Raw genomic sequence first — 21,974 nt, 5'->3', positions numbered from 1 at the left:
CTCATTTTCCAATTTTGGAACCCGTGGCAAAAGTAAAATAATTTCTTGTATTTTGTGTTTTTTAATCTTTTTGTGAACACTTACTGCATTCAATTATACTGATCTTTCATTCATGACACGCTATTAAGCAGTAACTGCCGGAGAAGTTACACAAAAAAACCTATAAAGTGTAGGCGTTGGTGGTATAGTGGTGAGCATAGCTGCCTTCCAAGCAGTTGACCCGGGTTCGATTCCCGGCCAACGCATGAAATAGTTTTTTTTTTTTTGTTTTAAGCTTTTTGTGAACAAACTCTGCAAATCCTTCTGCTGATCTTGCATTGTTTGTACTAATTTAGCTGAAACGTAGAACGCAGAAAAAGTAGAGATGCTTTGTAGGTGTTGGTGTTATATTGATTTGTAAAGGTGCCTTCCAAAACGGTAACCCTGCTTCATGTTCTGGCAATCACTACTTGTGATTTTTAAAACTTTTGTAAAACTCTCTGCAAACCCTTGTGCTCATTTTCCAATTTTGGAACCCGTGGCAAAAGTAAAATAATTTCTTGTATTTTGTGTTTTTTAATCTTTTTGTGAACACTTACTGCATTCAATTATACTGATCTTTCATTCATGACACGCTATTAAGCAGTAACTGCCGGAGAAGTTACACAAAAAAACCTATAAAGTGTAGGCGTTGGTGGTATAGTGGTGAGCATAGCTGCCTTCCAAGCAGTTGACCCGGGTTCGATTCCCGGCCAACGCATGAAATAGTTTTTTTTTTTTTGTTTTAAGCTTTTTGTGAACAAACTCTGCAAATCCTTCTGCTGATCTTGCATTGTTTGTACTAATTTAGCTGAAACGTAGAACGCAGAAAAAGTAGAGATGCTTTGTAGGTGTTGGTGTTATATTGATTTGTAAAGGTGCCTTCCAAAACGGTAACCCTGCTTCATGTTCTGGCAATCACTACTTGTGATTTTTAAAACTTTTGTAAAACTCTCTGCAAACCCTTGTGCTCATTTTCCAATTTTGGAACCCGTGGCAAAAGTAAAATAATTTCTTGTATTTTGTGTTTTTTAATCTTTTTGTGAACACTTACTGCATTCAATTATACTGATCTTTCATTCATGACACGCTATTAAGCAGTAACTGCCGGAGAAGTTACACAAAAAAACCTATAAAGTGTAGGCGTTGGTGGTATAGTGGTGAGCATAGCTGCCTTCCAAGCAGTTCACCAGGGTTCGATTCCCGGCCAACGCATGAAATAGGTATTTTTTTTTTGTTTTAAGCTTTTTGTGAACAAACTCTGCAAATCCTTCTGCTGATCTTGCATTGTTTGTACTAATTTAGCTGAAACGTAGAACGCAGAAAAAGTAGAGATGCTTTGTAGGTGTTGGTGTTATATTGATTTGTAAAGGTGCCTTCCAAAACGGTAACCCTGCTTCATGTTCTGGCAATCACTACTTGTGATTTTTAAAACTTTTGTAAAACTCTCTGCAAACCCTTGTGCTCATTTTCCAATTTTGGAACCCGTGGCAAAAGTAAAATAATTTCTTGTATTTTGTGTTTTTTAATCTTTTTGTGAACACTTACTGCATTCAATTATACTGATCTTTCATTCATGACACGCTATTAAGCAGTAACTGCCGGAGAAGTTACACAAAAAAACCTATAAAGTGTAGGCGTTGGTGGTATAGTGGTGAGCATAGCTGCCTTCCAAGCAGTTGACCCGGGTTCGATTCCCGGCCAACGCATGAAATAGGTATTTTTTTTTTGTTTTTAGCTTTTTGTGAACAAACTCTGCAAATCCTTCTGCTGATCTTGCATTGTTTGTACTAATTTAGCTGAAACGTAGAACGCAGAAAAAGTAGAGATGCTTTGTAGGTGTTGGTGTTATATTGATTTGTAAAGGTGCCTTCCAAAACGGTAACCCTGCTTCATGTTCTGGCAATCACTACTTGTGATTTTTAAAACTTTTGTAAAACTCTTCAAACCCTTGTGCTCATTTTCCAATTTTGGAACCCGTGGCAAAAGTAAAATAATTTCTTGTATTTTGTGTTTTTTAATCTTTTTGTGAACACTTACTGCATTCAATTATACTGATCTTTCATTCATGACACGCTATTAAGCAGTAACTGCCGGAGAAGTTACACTAAAAAACCTATAAAGTGTAGGCGTTGGTGGTATAGTGGTGAGCATAGCTGCCTTCCAAGCAGTTGACCCGGGTTCGATTCCCGGCCAACGCATGAAATAGGTATTTTTTTTTTGTTTTTAGCTTTTTGTGAACAAACTCTGCAAATCCTTCTGCTGATCTTGCATTGTTTGTACTAATTTAGCTGAAACGTAGAACGCAGAAAAAGTAGAGATGCTTTGTAGGTGTTGGTGTTATATTGATTTGTAAAGGTGCCTTCCAAAACGGTAACCCTGCTTCATGTTCTGGCAATCACTACTTGTGATTTTTAAAACTTTTGTAAAACTCTTCAAACCCTTGTGCTCATTTTCCAATTTTGGAACCCGTGGCAAAAGTAAAATAATTTCTTGTATTTTGTGTTTTTTAATCTTTTTGTGAACACTTACTGCATTCAATTATACTGATCTTTCATTCATGACACGCTATTAAGCAGTAACTGCCGGAGAAGTTACACTAAAAAACCTATAAAGTGTAGGCGTTGGTGGTATAGTGGTGAGCATAGCTGCCTTCCAAGCAGTTGACCCGGGTTCGATTCCCGGCCAACGCATGAAATAGGTATTTTTTTTTTGTTTTTAGCTTTTTGTGAACAAACTCTGCAAATCCTTCTGCTGATCTTGCATTGTTTGTACTAATTTAGCTGAAACGTAGAACGCAGAAAAAGTAGAGATGCTTTGTAGGTGTTGGTGTTATATTGATTTGTAAAGGTGCCTTCCAAAACGGTAACCCTGCTTCATGTTCTGGCAATCACTACTTGTGATTTTTAAAACTTTTGTAAAACTCTCTGCAAACCCTTGTGCTCATTTTCCAATTTTGGAACCCGTGGCAAAAGTAAAATAATTTCTTGTATTTTGTGTTTTTTAATCTTTTTGTGAACACTTACTGCATTCAATTATACTGATCTTTCATTCATGACACGCTATTAAGCAGTAACTGCCGGAGAAGTTACACTAAAAAACCTATAAAGTGTAGGCGTTGGTGGTATAGTGGTGAGCATAGCTGCCTTCCAAGCAGTTGACCCGGGTTCGATTCCCGGCCAACGCATGAAATAGGTATTTTTTTTTTGTTTTTAGCTTTTTGTGAACAAACTCTGCAAATCCTTCTGCTGATCTTGCATTGTTTGTACTAATTTAGCTGAAACGTAGAACGCAGAAAAAGTAGAGATGCTTTGTAGGTGTTGGTGTTATATTGATTTGTAAAGGTGCCTTCCAAAACGGTAACCCTGCTTCATGTTCTGGCAATCACTACTTGTGATTTTTAAAACTTTTGTAAAACTCTCTGCAAACCCTTGTGCTCATTTTCCAATTTTGGAACCCGTGGCAAAAGTAAAATAATTTCTTGTATTTTGTGTTTTTTAATCTTTTTGTGAACACTTACTGCATTCAATTATACTGATCTTTCATTCATGACACGCTATTAAGCAGTAACTGCCGGAGAAGTTACACAAAAAAACCTATAAAGTGTAGGCGTTGGTGGTATAGTGGTGAGCATAGCTGCCTTCCAAGCAGTTGACCCGGGTTCGATTCCCGGCCAACGCATGAAATAGTTTTTTTTTTTTTGTTTTAAGCTTTTTGTGAACAAACTCTGCAAATCCTTCTGCTGATCTTGCATTGTTTGTACTAATTTAGCTGAAACGTAGAACGCAGAAAAAATAGAGATGCTTTGTAGGTGTTGGTGTTATATTGATTTGTAAAGGTGCCTTCCAAAACGGTAACCCTGCTTCATGTTCTGGCAATCACTACTTGTGATTTTTAAAACTTTTGTAAAACTCTCTGCAAACCCTTGTGCTCATTTTCCAATTTTGGAACCCGTGGCAAAAGTAAAATAATTTCTTGTATTTTGTGTTTTTTAATCTTTTTGTGAACACTTACTGCATTCAATTATACTGATCTTTCATTCATGACACGCTATTAAGCAGTAACTGCCGGAGAAGTTACACAAAAAAACCTATAAAGTGTAGGCGTTGGTGGTATAGTGGTGAGCATAGCTGCCTTCCAAGCAGTTGACCCGGGTTCGATTCCCGGCCAACGCATGAAATAGTTTTTTTTTTTTTGTTTTAAGCTTTTTGTGAACAAACTCTGCAAATCCTTCTGCTGATCTTGCATTGTTTGTACTAATTTAGCTGAAACGTAGAACGCAGAAAAAATAGAGATGCTTTGTAGGTGTTGGTGTTATATTGATTTGTAAAGGTGCCTTCCAAAACGGTAACCCTGCTTCATGTTCTGGCAATCACTACTTGTGATTTTTAAAACTTTTGTAAAACTCTCTGCAAACCCTTGTGCTCATTTTCCAATTTTGGAACCCGTGGCAAAAGTAAAATAATTTCTTGTATTTTGTGTTTTTTAATCTTTTTGTGAACACTTACTGCATTCAATTATACTGATCTTTCATTCATGACACGCTATTAAGCAGTAACTGCCGGAGAAGTTACACAAAAAAACCTATAAAGTGTAGGCGTTGGTGGTATAGTGGTGAGCATAGCTGCCTTCCAAGCAGTTGACCCGGGTTCGATTCCCGGCCAACGCATGAAATAGTTTTTTTTTTTTTGTTTTAAGCTTTTTGTGAACAAACTCTGCAAATCCTTCTGCTGATCTTGCATTGTTTGTACTAATTTAGCTGAAACGTAGAACGCAGAAAAAGTAGAGATGCTTTGTAGGTGTTGGTGTTATATTGATTTGTAAAGGTGCCTTCCAAAACGGTAACCCTGCTTCATGTTCTGGCAATCACTACTTGTGATTTTTAAAACTTTTGTAAAACTCTCTGCAAACCCTTGTGCTCATTTTCCAATTTTGGAACCCGTGGCAAAAGTAAAATAATTTCTTGTATTTTGTGTTTTTTAATCTTTTTGTGAACACTTACTGCATTCAATTATACTGATCTTTCATTCATGACACGCTATTAAGCAGTAACTGCCGGAGAAGTTACACAAAAAAACCTATAAAGTGTAGGCGTTGGTGGTATAGTGGTGAGCATAGCTGCCTTCCAAGCAGTTGACCCGGGTTCGATTCCCGGCCAACGCATGAAATAGGTATTTTTTTTTTGTTTTTAGCTTTTTGTGAACAAACTCTGCAAATCCTTCTGCTGATCTTGCATTGTTTGTACTAATTTAGCTGAAACGTAGAACGCAGAAAAAGTAGAGATGCTTTGTAGGTGTTGGTGTTATATTGATTTGTAAAGGTGCCTTCCAAAACGGTAACCCTGCTTCATGTTCTGGCAATCACTACTTGTGATTTTTAAAACTTTTGTAAAACTCTCTGCAAACCCCTGTGCTCATTTTCCAATTTTGGAACCCGTGGCAAAAGTAAAATAATTTCTTGTATTTTGTGTTTTTTAATCTTTTTGTGAACACTTACTGCATTCAATTATACTGATCTTTCATTCATGACACGCTATTAAGCAGTAACTGCCGGAGAAGTTACACAAAAAAACCTATAAAGTGTAGGCGTTGGTGGTATAGTGGTGAGCATAGCTGCCTTCCAAGCAGTTGACCCGGGTTCGATTCCCGGCCAACGCATGAAATAGGTATTTTTTTTTTGTTTTTAGCTTTTTGTGAACAAACTCTGCAAATCCTTCTGCTGATCTTGCATTGTTTGTACTAATTTAGCTGAAACGTAGAACGCAGAAAAAGTAGAGATGCTTTGTAGGTGTTGGTGTTATATTGATTTGTAAAGGTGCCTTCCAAAACGGTAACCCTGCTTCATGTTCTGGCAATCACTACTTGTGATTTTTAAAACTTTTGTAAAACTCTCTGCAAACCCTTGTGCTCATTTTCCAATTTTGGAACCCGTGGCAAAAGTAAAATAATTTCTTGTATTTTGTGTTTTTTAATCTTTTTGTGAACACTTACTGCATTCAATTATACTGATCTTTCATTCATGACACGCTATTAAGCAGTAACTGCCGGAGAAGTTACACAAAAAAACCTATAAAGTGTAGGCGTTGGTGGTATAGTGGTGAGCATAGCTGCCTTCCAAGCAGTTGACCCGGGTTCGATTCCCGGCCAACGCATGAAATAGGTATTTTTTTTTTGTTTTTAGCTTTTTGTGAACAAACTCTGCAAATCCTTCTGCTGATCTTGCATTGTTTGTACTAATTTAGCTGAAACGTAGAACGCAGAAAAAGTAGAGATGCTTTGTAGGTGTTGGTGTTATATTGATTTGTAAAGGTGCCTTCCAAAACGGTAACCCTGCTTCATGTTCTGGCAATCACTACTTGTGATTTTTAAAACTTTTGTAAAACTCTCTGCAAACCCCTGTGCTCATTTTCCAATTTTGGAACCCGTGGCAAAAGTAAAATAATTTCTTGTATTTTGTGTTTTTTAATCTTTTTGTGAACACTTACTGCATTCAATTATACTGATCTTTCATTCATGACACGCTATTAAGCAGTAACTGCCGGAGAAGTTACACAAAAAAACCTATAAAGTGTAGGCGTTGGTGGTATAGTGGTGAGCATAGCTGCCTTCCAAGCAGTTGACCCGGGTTCGATTCCCGGCCAACGCATGAAATAGGTATTTTTTTTTTGTTTTTAGCTTTTTGTGAACAAACTCTGCAAATCCTTCTGCTGATCTTGCATTGTTTGTACTAATTTAGCTGAAACGTAGAACGCAGAAAAAGTAGAGATGCTTTGTAGGTGTTGGTGTTATATTGATTTGTAAAGGTGCCTTCCAAAACGGTAACCCTGCTTCATGTTCTGGCAATCACTACTTGTGATTTTTAAAACTTTTGTAAAACTCTCTGCAAACCCTTGTGCTCATTTTCCAATTTTGGAACCCGTGGCAAAAGTAAAATAATTTCTTGTATTTTGTGTTTTTTAATCTTTTTGTGAACACTTACTGCATTCAATTATACTGATCTTTCATTCATGACACGCTATTAAGCAGTAACTGCCGGAGAAGTTACACAAAAAAACCTATAAAGTGTAGGCGTTGGTGGTATAGTGGTGAGCATAGCTGCCTTCCAAGCAGTTGACCCGGGTTCGATTCCCGGCCAACGCATGAAATAGTTTTTTTTTTTTTGTTTTAAGCTTTTTGTGAACAAACTCTGCAAATCCTTCTGCTGATCTTGCATTGTTTGTACTAATTTAGCTGAAACGTAGAACGCAGAAAAAGTAGAGATGCTTTGTAGGTGTTGGTGTTATATTGATTTGTAAAGGTGCCTTCCAAAACGGTAACCCTGCTTCATGTTCTGGCAATCACTACTTGTGATTTTTAAAACTTTTGTAAAACTCTCTGCAAACCCTTGTGCTCATTTTCCAATTTTGGAACCCGTGGCAAAAGTAAAATAATTTCTTGTATTTTGTGTTTTTTAATCTTTTTGTGAACACTTACTGCATTCAATTATACTGATCTTTCATTCATGACACGCTATTAAGCAGTAACTGCCGGAGAAGTTACACAAAAAAACCTATAAAGTGTAGGCGTTGGTGGTATAGTGGTGAGCATAGCTGCCTTCCAAGCAGTTGACCCGGGTTCGATTCCCGGCCAACGCATGAAATAGTTTTTTTTTTTTTGTTTTAAGCTTTTTGTGAACAAACTCTGCAAATCCTTCTGCTGATCTTGCATTGTTTGTACTAATTTAGCTGAAACGTAGAACGCAGAAAAAGTAGAGATGCTTTGTAGGTGTTGGTGTTATATTGATTTGTAAAGGTGCCTTCCAAAACGGTAACCCTGCTTCATGTTCTGGCAATCACTACTTGTGATTTTTAAAACTTTTGTAAAACTCTCTGCAAACCCTTGTGCTCATTTTCCAATTTTGGAACCCGTGGCAAAAGTAAAATAATTTCTTGTATTTTGTGTTTTTTAATCTTTTTGTGAACACTTACTGCATTCAATTATACTGATCTTTCATTCATGACACGCTATTAAGCAGTAACTGCCGGAGAAGTTACACAAAAAAACCTATAAAGTGTAGGCGTTGGTGGTATAGTGGTGAGCATAGCTGCCTTCCAAGCAGTTGACCCGGGTTCGATTCCCGGCCAACGCATGAAATAGTTTTTTTTTTTTTGTTTTAAGCTTTTTGTGAACAAACTCTGCAAATCCTTCTGCTGATCTTGCATTGTTTGTACTAATTTAGCTGAAACGTAGAACGCAGAAAAAGTAGAGATGCTTTGTAGGTGTTGGTGTTATATTGATTTGTAAAGGTGCCTTCCAAAACGGTAACCCTGCTTCATGTTCTGGCAATCACTACTTGTGATTTTTAAAACTTTTGTAAAACTCTCTGCAAACCCTTGTGCTCATTTTCCAATTTTGGAACCCGTGGCAAAAGTAAAATAATTTCTTGTATTTTGTGTTTTTTAATCTTTTTGTGAACACTTACTGCATTCAATTATACTGATCTTTCATTCATGACACGCTATTAAGCAGTAACTGCCGGAGAAGTTACACAAAAAAAACTATAAAGTGTAGGCGTTGGTGGTATAGTGGTGAGCATAGCTGCCTTCCAAGCAGTTGACCCGGGTTCGATTCCCGGCCAACGCATGAAATAGGTATTTTTTTTTGTTTTTAGCTTTTTGTGAACAAACTCTGCAAATCCTTCTGCTGATCTTGCATTGTTTGTACTAATTTAGCTGAAACGTAGAACGCAGAAAAAGTAGAGATGCTTTGTAGGTGTTGGTGTTATATTGATTTGTAAAGGTGCCTTCCAAAACGGTAACCCTGCTTCATGTTCTGGCAATCACTACTTGTGATTTTTAAAACTTTTGTAAAACTCTCTGCAAACCCTTGTGCTCATTTTCCAATTTTGGAACCCGTGGCAAAAGTAAAATAATTTCTTGTATTTTGTGTTTTTTAATCTTTTTGTGAACACTTACTGCATTCAATTATACTGATCTTTCATTCATGACACGCTATTAAGCAGTAACTGCCGGAGAAAATACACAAAAAAAACTATAAAGTGTAGGCGTTGGTGGTATAGTGGTGAGCATAGCTGCCTTCCAAGCAGTTGACCCGGGTTCGATTCCCGGCCAACGCATGAAATAGGTATTTTTTTTTTGTTTTAAGCTTTTTGTGAACAAACTCTGCAAATCCTTCTGCTGATCTTGCATTGTTTGTACTAATTTAGCTGAAACGTAGAACGCAGAAAAAGTAGAGATGCTTTGTAGGTGTTGGTGTTATATTGATTTGTAAAGGTGCCTTCCAAAACGGTAACCCTGCTTCATGTTCTGGCAATCACTACTTGTGATTTTTAAAACTTTTGTAAAACTCTCTGCAAACCCTTGTGCTCATTTTCCAATTTTGGAACCCGTGGCAAAAGTAAAATAATTTCTTGTATTTTGTGTTTTTTAATCTTTTTGTGAACACTTACTGCATTCAATTATACTGATCTTTCATTCATGACACGCTATTAAGCAGTAACTGCCGGAGAAAATACACAAAAAAAACTATAAAGTGTAGGCATTGGTGGTATAGTGGTGAGCATAGCTGCCTTCCAAGCAGTTGACCCGGGTTCGATTCCCAGCCAACGCATGAAATAGGTATTTTTTTTTGTTTTAAGCTTTTTGTGAACAAACTCTGCAAATCCTTCTGCTGATCTTGCATTGTTTGTACTAATTTAGCTGAAACGTAGAACGCAGAAAAAGTAGAGATGCTTTGTAGGTGTTGGTGTTATATTGATTTGTAAAGGTGCCTTCCAAAACGGTAACCCTGCTTCATGTTCTGGCAATCACTACTTGTGATTTTTAAAACTTTTGTAAAACTCTCTGCAAACCCTTGTGCTCATTTTCCAATTTTGGAACCCGTGGCAAAAGTAAAATAATTTCTTGTATTTTGTGTTTTTTAATCTTTTTGTGAACACTTACTGCATTCAATTATACTGATCTTTCATTCATGACACGCTATTAAGCAGTAACTGCCGGAGAAGTTACACAAAAAAACCTATAAAGTGTAGGCGTTGGTGGTATAGTGGTGAGCATAGCTGCCTTCCAAGCAGTTGACCCGGGTTCGATTCCCGGCCAACGCATGAAATAGGTATTTTTTTTTGTTTTAAGCTTTTTGTGAACAAACTCTGCAAATCCTTCTGCTGATCTTGCATTGTTTGTACTAATTTAGCTGAAACGTAGAACGCAGAAAAAGTAGAGATGCTTTGTAGGTGTTGGTGTTATATTGATTTGTAAAGGTGCCTTCCAAAACGGTAACCCTGCTTCATGTTCTGGCAATCACTACTTGTGATTTTTAAAACTTTTGTAAAACTCTCTGCAAACCCTTGTGCTCATTTTCCAATTTTGGAACCCGTGGCAAAAGTAAAATAATTTCTTGTATTTTGTGTTTTTTAATCTTTTTGTGAACACTTACTGCATTCAATTATACTGATCTTTCATTCATGACACGCTATTAAGCAGTAACTGCCGGAGAAGTTACACAAAAAAACCTATAAAGTGTAGGCGTTGGTGGTATAGTGGTGAGCATAGCTGCCTTCCAAGCAGTTGACCCGGGTTCGATTCCCGGCCAACGCATGAAATAGGTATTTTTTTTTTGTTTTTAGCTTTTTGTGAACAAACTCTGCAAATCCTTCTGCTGATCTTGCATTGTTTGTACTAATTTAGCTGAAACGTAGAACGCAGAAAAAGTAGAGATGCTTTGTAGGTGTTGGTGTTATATTGATTTGTAAAGGTGCCTTCCAAAACGGTAACCCTGCTTCATGTTCTGGCAATCACTACTTGTGATTTTTAAAACTTTTGTAAAACTCTCTGCAAACCCTTGTGCTCATTTTCCAATTTTGGAACCCGTGGCAAAAGTAAAATAATTTCTTGTATTTTGTGTTTTTTAATCTTTTTGTGAACACTTACTGCATTCAATTATACTGATCTTTCATTCATGACACGCTATTAAGCAGTAACTGCCGGAGAAGTTACACAAAAAAACCTATAAAGTGTAGGCGTTGGTGGTATAGTGGTGAGCATAGCTGCCTTCCAAGCAGTTGACCCGGGTTCGATTCCCGGCCAACGCATGAAATAGTTTTTTTTTTTTTTGTTTTAAGCTTTTTGTGAACAAACTCTGCAAATCCTTCTGCTGATCTTGCATTGTTTGTACTAATTTAGCTGAAACGTAGAACGCAGAAAAAGTAGAGATGCTTTGTAGGTGTTGGTGTTATATTGATTTGTAAAGGTGCCTTCCAAAACGGTAACCCTGCTTCATGTTCTGGCAATCACTACTTGTGATTTTTAAAACTTTTGTAAAACTCTCTGCAAACCCTTGTGCTCATTTTCCAATTTTGGAACCCGTGGCAAAAGTAAAATAATTTCTTGTATTTTGTGTTTTTTAATCTTTTTGTGAACACTTACTGCATTCAATTATACTGATCTTTCATTCATGACACGCTATTAAGCAGTAACTGCCGGAGAAGTTACACAAAAAAACCTATAAAGTGTAGGCGTTGGTGGTATAGTGGTGAGCATAGCTGCCTTCCAAGCAGTTGACCCGGGTTCGATTCCCGGCCAACGCATGAAATAGTTTTTTTTTTTTTTGTTTTAAGCTTTTTGTGAACAAACTCTGCAAATCCTTCTGCTGATCTTGCATTGTTTGTACTAATTTAGCTGAAACGTAGAACGCAGAAAAAGTAGAGATGCTTTGTAGGTGTTGGTGTTATATTGATTTGTAAAGGTGCCTTCCAAAACGGTAACCCTGCTTCATGTTCTGGCAATCACTACTTGTGATTTTTAAAACTTTTGTAAAACTCTCTGCAAACCCTTGTGCTCATTTTCCAATTTTGGAACCCGTGGCAAAAGTAAAATAATTTCTTGTATTTTGTGTTTTTTAATCTTTTTGTGAACACTTACTGCATTCAATTATACTGATCTTTCATTCATGACACGCTATTAAGCAGTAACTGCCGGAGAAGTTACACAAAAAAACCTATAAAGTGTAGGCGTTGGTGGTATAGTGGTGAGCATAGCTGCCTTCCAAGCAGTTGACCCGGGTTCGATTCCCGGCCAACGCATGAAATAGTTTTTTTTTTTTTGTTTTAAGCTTTTTGTGAACAAACTCTGCAAATCCTTCTGCTGATCTTGCATTGTTTGTACTAATTTAGCTGAAACGTAGAACGCAGAAAAAGTAGAGATGCTTTGTAGGTGTTGGTGTTATATTGATTTGTAAAGGTGCCTTCCAAAACGGTAACCCTGCTTCATGTTCTGGCAATCACTACTTGTGATTTTTAAAACTTTTGTAAAACTCTCTGCAAACCCTTGTGCTCATTTTCCAATTTTGGAACCCGTGGCAAAAGTAAAATAATTTCTTGTATTTTGTGTTTTTTAATCTTTTTGTGAACACTTACTGCATTCAATTATACTGATCTTTCATTCATGACACGCTATTAAGCAGTAACTGCCGGAGAAGTTACACAAAAAAAACTATAAAGTGTAGGCGTTGGTGGTATAGTGGTGAGCATAGCTGCCTTCCAAGCAGTTGACCCGGGTTCGATTCCCGGCCAACGCATGAAATAGGTATTTTTTTTTGTTTTTAGCTTTTTGTGAACAAACTCTGCAAATCCTTCTGCTGATCTTGCATTGTTTGTACTAATTTAGCTGAAACGTAGAACGCAGAAAAAGTAGAGATGCTTTGTAGGTGTTGGTGTTATATTGATTTGTAAAGGTGCCTTCCAAAACGGTAACCCTGCTTCATGTTCTGGCAATCACTACTTGTGATTTTTAAAACTTTTGTAAAACTCTCTGCAAACCCTTGTGCTCATTTTCCAATTTTGGAACCCGTGGCAAAAGTAAAATAATTTCTTGTATTTTGTGTTTTTTAATCTTTTTGTGAACACTTACTGCATTCAATTATACTGATCTTTCATTCATGACACGCTATTAAGCAGTAACTGCCGGAGAAAATACACAAAAAAAACTATAAAGTGTAGGCGTTGGTGGTATAGTGGTGAGCATAGCTGCCTTCCAAGCAGTTGACCCGGGTTCGATTCCCGGCCAACGCATGAAATAGGTATTTTTTTTTTGTTTTAAGCTTTTTGTGAACAAACTCTGCAAATCCTTCTGCTGATCTTGCATTGTTTGTACTAATTTAGCTGAAACGTAGAACGCAGAAAAAGTAGAGATGCTTTGTAGGTGTTGGTGTTATATTGATTTGTAAAGGTGCCTTCCAAAACGGTAACCCTGCTTCATGTTCTGGCAATCACTACTTGTGATTTTTAAAACTTTTGTAAAACTCTCTGCAAACCCTTGTGCTCATTTTCCAATTTTGGAACCCGTGGCAAAAGTAAAATAATTTCTTGTATTTTGTGTTTTTTAATCTTTTTGTGAACACTTACTGCATTCAATTATACTGATCTTTCATTCATGACACGCTATTAAGCAGTAACTGCCGGAGAAAATACACAAAAAAAACTATAAAGTGTAGGCATTGGTGGTATAGTGGTGAGCATAGCTGCCTTCCAAGCAGTTGACCCGGGTTCGATTCCCAGCCAACGCATGAAATAGGTATTTTTTTTTGTTTTAAGCTTTTTGTGAACAAACTCTGCAAATCCTTCTGCTGATCTTGCATTGTTTGTACTAATTTAGCTGAAACGTAGAACGCAGAAAAAGTAGAGATGCTTTGTAGGTGTTGGTGTTATATTGATTTGTAAAGGTGCCTTCCAAAACGGTAACCCTGCTTCATGTTCTGGCAATCACTACTTGTGATTTTTAAAACTTTTGTAAAACTCTCTGCAAACCCTTGTGCTCATTTTCCAATTTTGGAACCCGTGGCAAAAGTAAAATAATTTCTTGTATTTTGTGTTTTTTAATCTTTTTGTGAACACTTACTGCATTCAATTATACTGATCTTTCATTCATGACACGCTATTAAGCAGTAACTGCCGGAGAAGTTACACAAAAAAACCTATAAAGTGTAGGCGTTGGTGGTATAGTGGTGAGCATAGCTGCCTTCCAAGCAGTTGACCCGGGTTCGATTCCCGGCCAACGCATGAAATAGTTTTTTTTTTTTTGTTTTAAGCTTTTTGTGAACAAACTCTGCAAATCCTTCTGCTGATCTTGCATTGTTTGTACTAATTTAGCTGAAACGTAGAACGCAGAAAAAGTAGAGATGCTTTGTAGGTGTTGGTGTTATATTGATTTGTAAAGGTGCCTTCCAAAACGGTAACCCTGCTTCATGTTCTGGCAATCACTACTTGTGATTTTTAAAACTTTTGTAAAACTCTCTGCAAACCCTTGTGCTCATTTTCCAATTTTGGAACCCGTGGCAAAAGTAAAATAATTTCTTGTATTTTGTGTTTTTTAATCTTTTTGTGAACACTTACTGCATTCAATTATACTGATCTTTCATTCATGACACGCTATTAAGCAGTAACTGCCGGAGAAAATACACAAAAAAAACTATAAAGTGTAGGCGTTGGTGGTATAGTGGTGAGCATAGCTGCCTTCCAAGCAGTTGACCCGGGTTCGATTCCCGGCCAACGCATGAAATAGGTATTTTTTTTTTGTTTTAAGCTTTTTGTGAACAAACTCTGCAAATCCTTCTGCTGATCTTGCATTGTTTGTACTAATTTAGCTGAAACGTAGAACGCAGAAAAAGTAGAGATGCTTTGTAGGTGTTGGTGTTATATTGATTTGTAAAGGTGCCTTCCAAAACGGTAACCCTGCTTCATGTTCTGGCAATCACTACTTGTGATTTTTAAAACTTTTGTAAAACTCTCTGCAAACCCTTGTGCTCATTTTCCAATTTTGGAACCCGTGGCAAAAGTAAAATAATTTCTTGTATTTTGTGTTTTTTAATCTTTTTGTGAACACTTACTGCATTCAATTATACTGATCTTTCATTCATGACACGCTATTAAGCAGTAACTGCCGGAGAAAATACACAAAAAAAACTATAAAGTGTAGGCATTGGTGGTATAGTGGTGAGCATAGCTGCCTTCCAAGCAGTTGACCCGGGTTCGATTCCCAGCCAACGCATGAAATAGGTATTTTTTTTTGTTTTAAGCTTTTTGTGAACAAACTCTGCAAATCCTTCTGCTGATCTTGCATTGTTTGTACTAATTTAGCTGAAACGTAGAACGCAGAAAAAGTAGAGATGCTTTGTAGGTGTTGGTGTTATATTGATTTGTAAAGGTGCCTTCCAAAACGGTAACCCTGCTTCATGTTCTGGCAATCACTACTTGTGATTTTTAAAACTTTTGTAAAACTCTCTGCAAACCCTTGTGCTCATTTTCCAATTTTGGAACCCGTGGCAAAAGTAAAATAATTTCTTGTATTTTGTGTTTTTTAATCTTTTTGTGAACACTTACTGCATTCAATTATACTGATCTTTCATTCATGACACGCTATTAAGCAGTAACTGCCGGAGAAGTTACACAAAAAAACCTATAAAGTGTAGGCGTTGGTGGTATAGTGGTGAGCATAGCTGCCTTCCAAGCAGTTGACCCGTGTTTGATTCCCGGCCAACGCATGAAATAGTTTTGTTTTTTTTGTTTTAAGCTTTTTGTGAACAAACTCTGCAAATCCTTCTGCTGATCTTGCATTGTTTGTACTAATTTAGCTGAAACGTAGAACGCAGAAAAAGTAGAGATGCTTTGTAGGTGTTGGTGTTATATTGATTTGTAAAGGTGCCTTCCAAAACGGTAACCCTGCTTCATGTTCTGGCAATCACTACTTGTGATTTTTAAAACTTTTGTAAAACTCTCTGCAAACCCTTGTGCTCATTTTCCAATTTTGGAACCCGTGGCAAAAGTAAAATAATTTCTTGTATTTTGTGTTTTTTAATCTTTTTGTGAACACTTACTGCATTCAATTATACTGATCTTTCATTCATGACACGCTATTAAGCAGTAACTGCCGGAGAAGTTACACAAAAAAACCTATAAAGTGTAGGCGTTGGTGGTATAGTGGTGAGCATAGCTGCCTTCCAAGCAGTTGACCCGGGTTCGATTCCCGGCCAACGCATGAAATAGTTTTTTTTTTTTTGTTTTAAGCTTTTTGTGAACAAACTCTGCAAATCCTTCTGCTGATCTTGCATTGTTTGTACTAATTTAGCTGAAACGTAGAACGCAGAAAAAGTAGAGATGCTTTGTAGGTGTTGGTGTTATATTGATTTGTAAAGGTGCCTTCCAAAACGGTAACCCTGCTTCATGTTCTGGCAATCACTACTTGTGATTTTTAAAACTTTTGTAAAACTCTCTGCAAACCCTTGTGCTCATTTTCCAATTTTGGAACCCGTGGCAAAAGTAAAATAATTTCTTGTATTTTGTGTTTTTTAATCTTTTTGTGAACACTTACTGCATTCAATTATACTGATCTTTCATTCATGACACGCTATTAAGCAGTAACTGCCGGAGAAGTTACACAAAAAAACCTATAAAGTGTAGGCGTTGGTGGTATAGTGGTGAGCATAGCTGCCTTCCAAGCAGTTGACCCGGGTTCGATTCCCGGCCAACGCATGAAATAGTTTGTTTTTTTTTGTTTTAAGCTTTTTGTGAACAAACTCTGCAAATCCTTCTGCTGATCTTGCATTGTTTGTACTAATTTAGCTGAAACGTAGAACGCAGAAAAAGTAGAGATGCTTTGTAGGTGTTGGTGTTATATTGATTTGTAAAGGTGCCTTCCAAAACGGTAACCCTGCTTCATGTTCTGGCAATCACTACTTGTGATTTTTAAAACTTTTGTAAAACTCTCTGCAAACCCTTGTGCTCATTTTCCAATTTTGGAACCCGTGGCAAAAGTAAAATAATTTCTTGTATTTTGTGTTTTTTAATCTTTTTGTGAACACTTACTGCATTCAATTATACTGATCTTTCATTCATGACACGCTATTAAGCAGTAACTGCCGGAGAAGTTACACAAAAAAAACTATAAAGTGTAGGCGTTGGTGGTATAGTGGTGAGCATAGCTGCCTTCCAAGCAGTTGACCCGGGTTCGATTCCCGGCCAACGCATGAAATAGGTATTTTTTTTTTGTTTTTAGCTTTTTGTGAACAAACTCTGCAAATCCTTCTGCTGATCTTGCATTGTTTGTACTAATTTAGCTGAAACGTAGAACGCAGAAAAAGTAGAGATGCTTTGTAGGTGTTGGTGTTATATTGATTTGTAAAGGTGCCTTCCAAAACGGTAACCCTGCTTCATGTTCTGGCAATCACTACTTGTGATTTTTAAAACTTTTGTAAAACTCTCTGCAAACCCTTGTGCTCATTTTCCAATTTTGGAACCCGTGGCAAAAGTAAAATAATTTCTTGTATTTTGTGTTTTTTAATCTTTTTGTGAACACTTACTGCATTCAATTATACTGATCTTTCATTCATGACACGCTATTAAGCAGTAACTGCCGGAGAAAATACACAAAAAAAACTATAAAGTGTAGGCGTTGGTGGTATAGTGGTGAGCATAGCTGCCTTCCAAGCAGTTGACCCGGGTTCGATTCCCGGCCAACGCATGAAATAGGTATTTTTTTTTTGTTTTAAGCTTTTTGTGAACAAACTCTGCAAATCCTTCTGCTGATCTTGCATTGTTTGTACTAATTTAGCTGAAACGTAGAACGCAGAAAAAGTAGAGATGCTTTGTAGGTGTTGGTGTTATATTGATTTGTAAAGGTGCCTTCCAAAACGGTAACCCTGCTTCATGTTCTGGCAATCACTACTTGTGATTTTTAAAACTTTTGTAAAACTCTCTGCAAACCCTTGTGCTCATTTTCCAATTTTGGAACCCGTGGCAAAAGTAAAATAATTTCTTGTATTTTGTGTTTTTTAATCTTTTTGTGAACACTTACTGCATTCAATTATACTGATCTTTCATTCATGACACGCTATTAAGCAGTAACTGCCGGAGAAAATACACAAAAAAAACTATAAAGTGTAGGCATTGGTGGTATAGTGGTGAGCATAGCTGCCTTCCAAGCAGTTGACCCGGGTTCGATTCCCAGCCAACGCATGAAATAGGTATTTTTTTTTGTTTTAAGCTTTTTGTGAACAAACTCTGCAAATCCTTCTGCTGATCTTGCATTGTTTGTACTAATTTAGCTGAAACGTAGAACGCAGAAAAAGTAGAGATGCTTTGTAGGTGTTGGTGTTATATTGATTTGTAAAGGTGCCTTCCAAAACGGTAACCCTGCTTCATGTTCTGGCAATCACTACTTGTGATTTTTAAAACTTTTGTAAAACTCTCTGCAAACCCTTGTGCTCATTTTCCAATTTTGGAACCCGTGGCAAAAGTAAAATAATTTCTTGTATTTTGTGTTTTTTAATCTTTTTGTGAACACTTACTGCATTCAATTATACTGATCTTTCATTCATGACACGCTATTAAGCAGTAACTGCCGGAGAAAATACACAAAAAAAACTATAAAGTGTAGGCGTTGGTGGTATAGTGGTGAGCATAGCTGCCTTCCAAGCAGTTGACCCGGGTTCGATTCCCGGCCAACGCATGAAATAGGTATTTTTTTTTTGTTTTAAGCTTTTTGTGAACAAACTCTGCAAATCCTTCTGCTGATCTTGCATTGTTTGTACTAATTTAGCTGAAACGTAGAACGCAGAAAAAGTAGAGATGCTTTGTAGGTGTTGGTGTTATATTGATTTGTAAAGGTGCCTTCCAAAACGGTAACCCTGCTTCATGTTCTGGCAATCACTACTTGTGATTTTTAAAACTTTTGTAAAACTCTCTGCAAACCCTTGTGCTCATTTTCCAATTTTGGAACCCGTGGCAAAAGTAAAATAATTTCTTGTATTTTGTGTTTTTTAATCTTTTTGTGAACACTTACTGCATTCAATTATACTGATCTTTCATTCATGACACGCTATTAAGCAGTAACTGCCGGAGAAGTTACACAAAAAAACCTATAAAGTGTAGGCGTTGGTGGTATAGTGGTGAGCATAGCTGCCTTCCAAGCAGTTGACCCGGGTTCGATTCCCGGCCAACGCATGAAATAGTTTTTTTTTTTTTGTTTTAAGCTTTTTGTGAACAAACTCTGCAAATCCTTCTGCTGATCTTGCATTGTTTGTACTAATTTAGCTGAAACGTAGAACGCAGAAAAAGTAGAGATGCTTTGTAGGTGTTGGTGTTATATTGATTTGTAAAGGTGCCTTCCAAAACGGTAACCCTGCTTCATGTTCTGGCAATCACTACTTGTGATTTTTAAAACTTTTGTAAAACTCTCTGCAAACCCTTGTGCTCATTTTCCAATTTTGGAACCCGTGGCAAAAGTAAAATAATTTCTTGTATTTTGTGTTTTTTAATCTTTTTGTGAACACTTACTGCATTCAATTATACTGATCTTTCATTCATGACACGCTATTAAGCAGTAAATGCCGGAGAAGTTACACAAAAAAACCTATAAAGTGTAGGCGTTGGTGGTATAGTGGTGAGCATAGCTGCCTTCCAAGCAGTTGACCTGGGTTCGATTCCCGGCCAACGCATGAAATAGTTTTGTTTTTTTTGTTTTAAGCTTTTTGTGAACAAACTCTGCAAATCCTTCTGCTGATCTTGCATTGTTTGTACTAATTTAGCTGAAACGTAGAACGCAGAAAAAGTAGAGATGCTTTGTAGGTGTTGGTGTTATATTGATTTGTAAAGGTGCCTTCCAAAACGGTAACCCTGCTTCATGTTCTGGCAATCACTACTTGTGATTTTTAAAACTTTTGTAAAACTCTCTGCAAACCCTTGTGCTCATTTTCCAATTTTGGAACCCGTGGCAAAAGTAAAATAATTTCTTGTATTTTGTGTTTTTTAATCTTTTTGTGAACACTTACTGCATTCAATTATACTGATCTTTCATTCATGACACGCTATTAAGCAGTAACTGCCGGAGAAGTTACACAAAAAAACCTATAAAGTGTAGGCGTTGGTGGTATAGTGGTGAGCATAGCTGCCTTCCAAGCAGTTGACCCGTGTTTGATTCCCGGCCAACGCATGAAATAGTTTTTTTTTTTTTGTTTTAAGCTTTTTGTGAACAAACTCTGCAAATCCTTCTGCTGATCTTGCATTGTTTGTACTAATTTAGCTGAAACGTAGAACGCAGAAAAAGTAGAGATGCTTTGTAGGTGTTGGTGTTATATTGATTTGTAAAGGTGCCTTCCAAAACGGTAACCCTGCTTCATGTTCTGGCAATCACTACTTGTGATTTTTAAAACTTTTGTAAAACTCTCTGCAAACCCTTGTGCTCATTTTCCAATTTTGGAACCCGTGGCAAAAGTAAAATAATTTCTTGTATTTTGTGTTTTTTAATCTTTTTGTGAACACTTACTGCATTCAATTATACTGATCTTTCATTCATGACACGCTATTAAGCAGTAACTGCCGGAGAAGTTACACAAAAAAACCTATAAAGTGTAGGCGTTGGTGGTATAGTGGTGAGCATAGCTGCCTTCCAAGCAGTTGACCCGTGTTTGATTCCCGGCCAACGCATGAAATAGTTTTTTTTTTTTTGTTTTAAGCTTTTTGTGAACAAACTCTGCAAATCCTTCTGCTGATCTTGCATTGTTTGTACTAATTTAGCTGAAACGTAGAACGCAGAAAAAGTAGAGATGCTTTGTAGGTGTTGGTGTTATATTGATTTGTAAAGGTGCCTTCCAAAACGGTAACCCTGCTTCATGTTCTGGCAATCACTACTTGTGATTTTTAAAACTTTTGTAAAACTCTCTGCAAACCCTTGTGCTCATTTTCCAATTTTGGAACCCGTGGCAAAAGTAAAATAATTTCTTGTATTTTGTGTTTTTTAATCTTTTTGTGAACACTTACTGCATTCAATTATACTGATCTTTCATTCATGACACGCTATTAAGCAGTAACTGCCGGAGAAGTTACACAAAAAAACCTATAAAGTGTAGGCGTTGGTGGTATAGTGGTGAGCATAGCTGCCTTCCAAGCAGTTGACCCGGGTTCGATTCCCGGCCAACGCATGAAATAGTTTTTTTTTTTTTGTTTTAAGCTTTTTGTGAACAAACTCTGCAAATCCTTCTGCTGATCTTGCATTGTTTGTACTAATTTAGCTGAAACGTAGAACGCAGAAAAAGTAGAGATGCTTTGTAGGTGTTGGTGTTATATTGATTTGTAAAGGTGCCTTCCAAAACGGTAACCCTGCTTCATGTTCTGGCAATCACTACTTGTGATTTTTAAAACTTTTGTAAAACTCTCTGCAAACCCTTGTGCTCATTTTCCAATTTTGGAACCCGTGGCAAAAGTAAAATAATTTCTTGTATTTTGTGTTTTTTAATCTTTTTGTGAACACTTACTGCATTCAATTATACTGATCTTTCATTCATGACACGCTATTAAGCAGTAACTGCCGGAGAAGTTACACAAAAAAAACTATAAAGTGTAGGCGTTGGTGGTATAGTGGTGAGCATAGCTGCCTTCCAAGCAGTTGACCCGGGTTCGATTCCCGCCAACGCATGAAATAGTTTTTTTTTTTTTGTTTTAAGCTTTTTGTGAACAAACTCTGCAAATCCTTCTGCTGATCTTGCATTGTTTGTACTAATTTAGCTGAAACGTAGAACGCAGAAAAAGTAGAGATGCTTTGTAGGTGTTATATTGATTTGTAAAGGTGCCTTCCAAAACGGTAACCCTGCTTCATGTTCTGGCAATCACTACTTGTGATTTTTAAAACTTTTGTAAAACTCTCTGCAAACCCTTGTGCTCATTTTCCAATTTTGGAACCCGTGGCAAAAGTAAAATAATTTCTTGTATTTTGTGTTTTTTAATCTTTTTGTGAACACTTACTGCATTCAATTATACTGATCTTTCATTCATGACACGCTATTAAGCAGTAACTGCCGGAGAAGTTACACAAAAAAACCTATAAAGTGTAGGCGTTGGTGGTATAGTGGTGAGCATAGCTGCCTTCCAAGCAGTTGACCCGGGTTCGATTCCCGGCCAACGCATGAAATAGT

At 37.0% G+C, this 21,974-nt stretch overlaps 36 non-coding genes across 36 annotated transcripts; all 36 read left to right on the top strand.

Moving 5' to 3' along the window:
• The first annotated feature begins 173 nt into the window (after positions 1–173).
• Positions 174–245, top strand: TRNAG-UCC (transfer RNA glycine (anticodon UCC)). Its single transcript has one exon. It is a non-coding gene; the product is annotated as a tRNA-Gly (tRNA).
• A 422-nt stretch (positions 246–667) lies between these two features.
• On the top strand, positions 668–739 carry TRNAG-UCC (transfer RNA glycine (anticodon UCC)). Its single transcript has one exon. It is a non-coding gene; the product is annotated as a tRNA-Gly (tRNA).
• A 916-nt stretch (positions 740–1,655) lies between these two features.
• On the top strand, positions 1,656–1,727 carry TRNAG-UCC (transfer RNA glycine (anticodon UCC)). Its single transcript has one exon. It is a non-coding gene; the product is annotated as a tRNA-Gly (tRNA).
• Positions 1,728–2,147: 420 nt separating this feature from the next.
• On the top strand, positions 2,148–2,219 carry TRNAG-UCC (transfer RNA glycine (anticodon UCC)). Its single transcript has one exon. It is a non-coding gene; the product is annotated as a tRNA-Gly (tRNA).
• A 420-nt stretch (positions 2,220–2,639) lies between these two features.
• On the top strand, positions 2,640–2,711 carry TRNAG-UCC (transfer RNA glycine (anticodon UCC)). Its single transcript has one exon. It is a non-coding gene; the product is annotated as a tRNA-Gly (tRNA).
• A 422-nt stretch (positions 2,712–3,133) lies between these two features.
• On the top strand, positions 3,134–3,205 carry TRNAG-UCC (transfer RNA glycine (anticodon UCC)). Its single transcript has one exon. It is a non-coding gene; the product is annotated as a tRNA-Gly (tRNA).
• Positions 3,206–3,627: 422 nt separating this feature from the next.
• On the top strand, positions 3,628–3,699 carry TRNAG-UCC (transfer RNA glycine (anticodon UCC)). Its single transcript has one exon. It is a non-coding gene; the product is annotated as a tRNA-Gly (tRNA).
• A 422-nt stretch (positions 3,700–4,121) lies between these two features.
• TRNAG-UCC (transfer RNA glycine (anticodon UCC)) lies at positions 4,122–4,193 on the top strand. The gene has a single exon. It is a non-coding gene; the product is annotated as a tRNA-Gly (tRNA).
• A 422-nt stretch (positions 4,194–4,615) lies between these two features.
• Positions 4,616–4,687, top strand: TRNAG-UCC (transfer RNA glycine (anticodon UCC)). The gene has a single exon. It is a non-coding gene; the product is annotated as a tRNA-Gly (tRNA).
• Positions 4,688–5,109: 422 nt separating this feature from the next.
• Positions 5,110–5,181, top strand: TRNAG-UCC (transfer RNA glycine (anticodon UCC)). The gene has a single exon. It is a non-coding gene; the product is annotated as a tRNA-Gly (tRNA).
• Positions 5,182–5,603: 422 nt separating this feature from the next.
• On the top strand, positions 5,604–5,675 carry TRNAG-UCC (transfer RNA glycine (anticodon UCC)). Its single transcript has one exon. It is a non-coding gene; the product is annotated as a tRNA-Gly (tRNA).
• A 422-nt stretch (positions 5,676–6,097) lies between these two features.
• On the top strand, positions 6,098–6,169 carry TRNAG-UCC (transfer RNA glycine (anticodon UCC)). The gene has a single exon. It is a non-coding gene; the product is annotated as a tRNA-Gly (tRNA).
• Positions 6,170–6,591: 422 nt separating this feature from the next.
• Positions 6,592–6,663, top strand: TRNAG-UCC (transfer RNA glycine (anticodon UCC)). Its single transcript has one exon. It is a non-coding gene; the product is annotated as a tRNA-Gly (tRNA).
• Positions 6,664–7,085: 422 nt separating this feature from the next.
• TRNAG-UCC (transfer RNA glycine (anticodon UCC)) lies at positions 7,086–7,157 on the top strand. The gene has a single exon. It is a non-coding gene; the product is annotated as a tRNA-Gly (tRNA).
• A 422-nt stretch (positions 7,158–7,579) lies between these two features.
• TRNAG-UCC (transfer RNA glycine (anticodon UCC)) lies at positions 7,580–7,651 on the top strand. The gene has a single exon. It is a non-coding gene; the product is annotated as a tRNA-Gly (tRNA).
• Positions 7,652–8,073: 422 nt separating this feature from the next.
• TRNAG-UCC (transfer RNA glycine (anticodon UCC)) lies at positions 8,074–8,145 on the top strand. Its single transcript has one exon. It is a non-coding gene; the product is annotated as a tRNA-Gly (tRNA).
• A 422-nt stretch (positions 8,146–8,567) lies between these two features.
• Positions 8,568–8,639, top strand: TRNAG-UCC (transfer RNA glycine (anticodon UCC)). The gene has a single exon. It is a non-coding gene; the product is annotated as a tRNA-Gly (tRNA).
• A 421-nt stretch (positions 8,640–9,060) lies between these two features.
• On the top strand, positions 9,061–9,132 carry TRNAG-UCC (transfer RNA glycine (anticodon UCC)). Its single transcript has one exon. It is a non-coding gene; the product is annotated as a tRNA-Gly (tRNA).
• Positions 9,133–10,047: 915 nt separating this feature from the next.
• Positions 10,048–10,119, top strand: TRNAG-UCC (transfer RNA glycine (anticodon UCC)). Its single transcript has one exon. It is a non-coding gene; the product is annotated as a tRNA-Gly (tRNA).
• Positions 10,120–10,540: 421 nt separating this feature from the next.
• Positions 10,541–10,612, top strand: TRNAG-UCC (transfer RNA glycine (anticodon UCC)). Its single transcript has one exon. It is a non-coding gene; the product is annotated as a tRNA-Gly (tRNA).
• A 422-nt stretch (positions 10,613–11,034) lies between these two features.
• Positions 11,035–11,106, top strand: TRNAG-UCC (transfer RNA glycine (anticodon UCC)). The gene has a single exon. It is a non-coding gene; the product is annotated as a tRNA-Gly (tRNA).
• Positions 11,107–11,529: 423 nt separating this feature from the next.
• On the top strand, positions 11,530–11,601 carry TRNAG-UCC (transfer RNA glycine (anticodon UCC)). The gene has a single exon. It is a non-coding gene; the product is annotated as a tRNA-Gly (tRNA).
• A 423-nt stretch (positions 11,602–12,024) lies between these two features.
• On the top strand, positions 12,025–12,096 carry TRNAG-UCC (transfer RNA glycine (anticodon UCC)). Its single transcript has one exon. It is a non-coding gene; the product is annotated as a tRNA-Gly (tRNA).
• A 422-nt stretch (positions 12,097–12,518) lies between these two features.
• On the top strand, positions 12,519–12,590 carry TRNAG-UCC (transfer RNA glycine (anticodon UCC)). The gene has a single exon. It is a non-coding gene; the product is annotated as a tRNA-Gly (tRNA).
• A 421-nt stretch (positions 12,591–13,011) lies between these two features.
• On the top strand, positions 13,012–13,083 carry TRNAG-UCC (transfer RNA glycine (anticodon UCC)). The gene has a single exon. It is a non-coding gene; the product is annotated as a tRNA-Gly (tRNA).
• Positions 13,084–13,998: 915 nt separating this feature from the next.
• TRNAG-UCC (transfer RNA glycine (anticodon UCC)) lies at positions 13,999–14,070 on the top strand. The gene has a single exon. It is a non-coding gene; the product is annotated as a tRNA-Gly (tRNA).
• A 422-nt stretch (positions 14,071–14,492) lies between these two features.
• TRNAG-UCC (transfer RNA glycine (anticodon UCC)) lies at positions 14,493–14,564 on the top strand. Its single transcript has one exon. It is a non-coding gene; the product is annotated as a tRNA-Gly (tRNA).
• Positions 14,565–15,973: 1,409 nt separating this feature from the next.
• On the top strand, positions 15,974–16,045 carry TRNAG-UCC (transfer RNA glycine (anticodon UCC)). Its single transcript has one exon. It is a non-coding gene; the product is annotated as a tRNA-Gly (tRNA).
• Positions 16,046–16,467: 422 nt separating this feature from the next.
• On the top strand, positions 16,468–16,539 carry TRNAG-UCC (transfer RNA glycine (anticodon UCC)). Its single transcript has one exon. It is a non-coding gene; the product is annotated as a tRNA-Gly (tRNA).
• A 422-nt stretch (positions 16,540–16,961) lies between these two features.
• TRNAG-UCC (transfer RNA glycine (anticodon UCC)) lies at positions 16,962–17,033 on the top strand. The gene has a single exon. It is a non-coding gene; the product is annotated as a tRNA-Gly (tRNA).
• Positions 17,034–17,455: 422 nt separating this feature from the next.
• On the top strand, positions 17,456–17,527 carry TRNAG-UCC (transfer RNA glycine (anticodon UCC)). The gene has a single exon. It is a non-coding gene; the product is annotated as a tRNA-Gly (tRNA).
• Positions 17,528–18,442: 915 nt separating this feature from the next.
• TRNAG-UCC (transfer RNA glycine (anticodon UCC)) lies at positions 18,443–18,514 on the top strand. Its single transcript has one exon. It is a non-coding gene; the product is annotated as a tRNA-Gly (tRNA).
• A 422-nt stretch (positions 18,515–18,936) lies between these two features.
• On the top strand, positions 18,937–19,008 carry TRNAG-UCC (transfer RNA glycine (anticodon UCC)). Its single transcript has one exon. It is a non-coding gene; the product is annotated as a tRNA-Gly (tRNA).
• A 422-nt stretch (positions 19,009–19,430) lies between these two features.
• Positions 19,431–19,502, top strand: TRNAG-UCC (transfer RNA glycine (anticodon UCC)). The gene has a single exon. It is a non-coding gene; the product is annotated as a tRNA-Gly (tRNA).
• A 1,410-nt stretch (positions 19,503–20,912) lies between these two features.
• TRNAG-UCC (transfer RNA glycine (anticodon UCC)) lies at positions 20,913–20,984 on the top strand. The gene has a single exon. It is a non-coding gene; the product is annotated as a tRNA-Gly (tRNA).
• A 909-nt stretch (positions 20,985–21,893) lies between these two features.
• On the top strand, positions 21,894–21,965 carry TRNAG-UCC (transfer RNA glycine (anticodon UCC)). Its single transcript has one exon. It is a non-coding gene; the product is annotated as a tRNA-Gly (tRNA).
• Positions 21,966–21,974: the final 9 nt, after the last annotated feature.

Source organism: Rhinoderma darwinii, chromosome 4 (genome assembly GCF_050947455.1).
Source record: "Rhinoderma darwinii isolate aRhiDar2 chromosome 4, aRhiDar2.hap1, whole genome shotgun sequence".
NCBI classification, from domain to species: Eukaryota; Metazoa; Chordata; class Amphibia; order Anura; family Rhinodermatidae; genus Rhinoderma; species Rhinoderma darwinii.
This window is presented reverse-complemented; position numbering and strand designations above follow the sequence as displayed.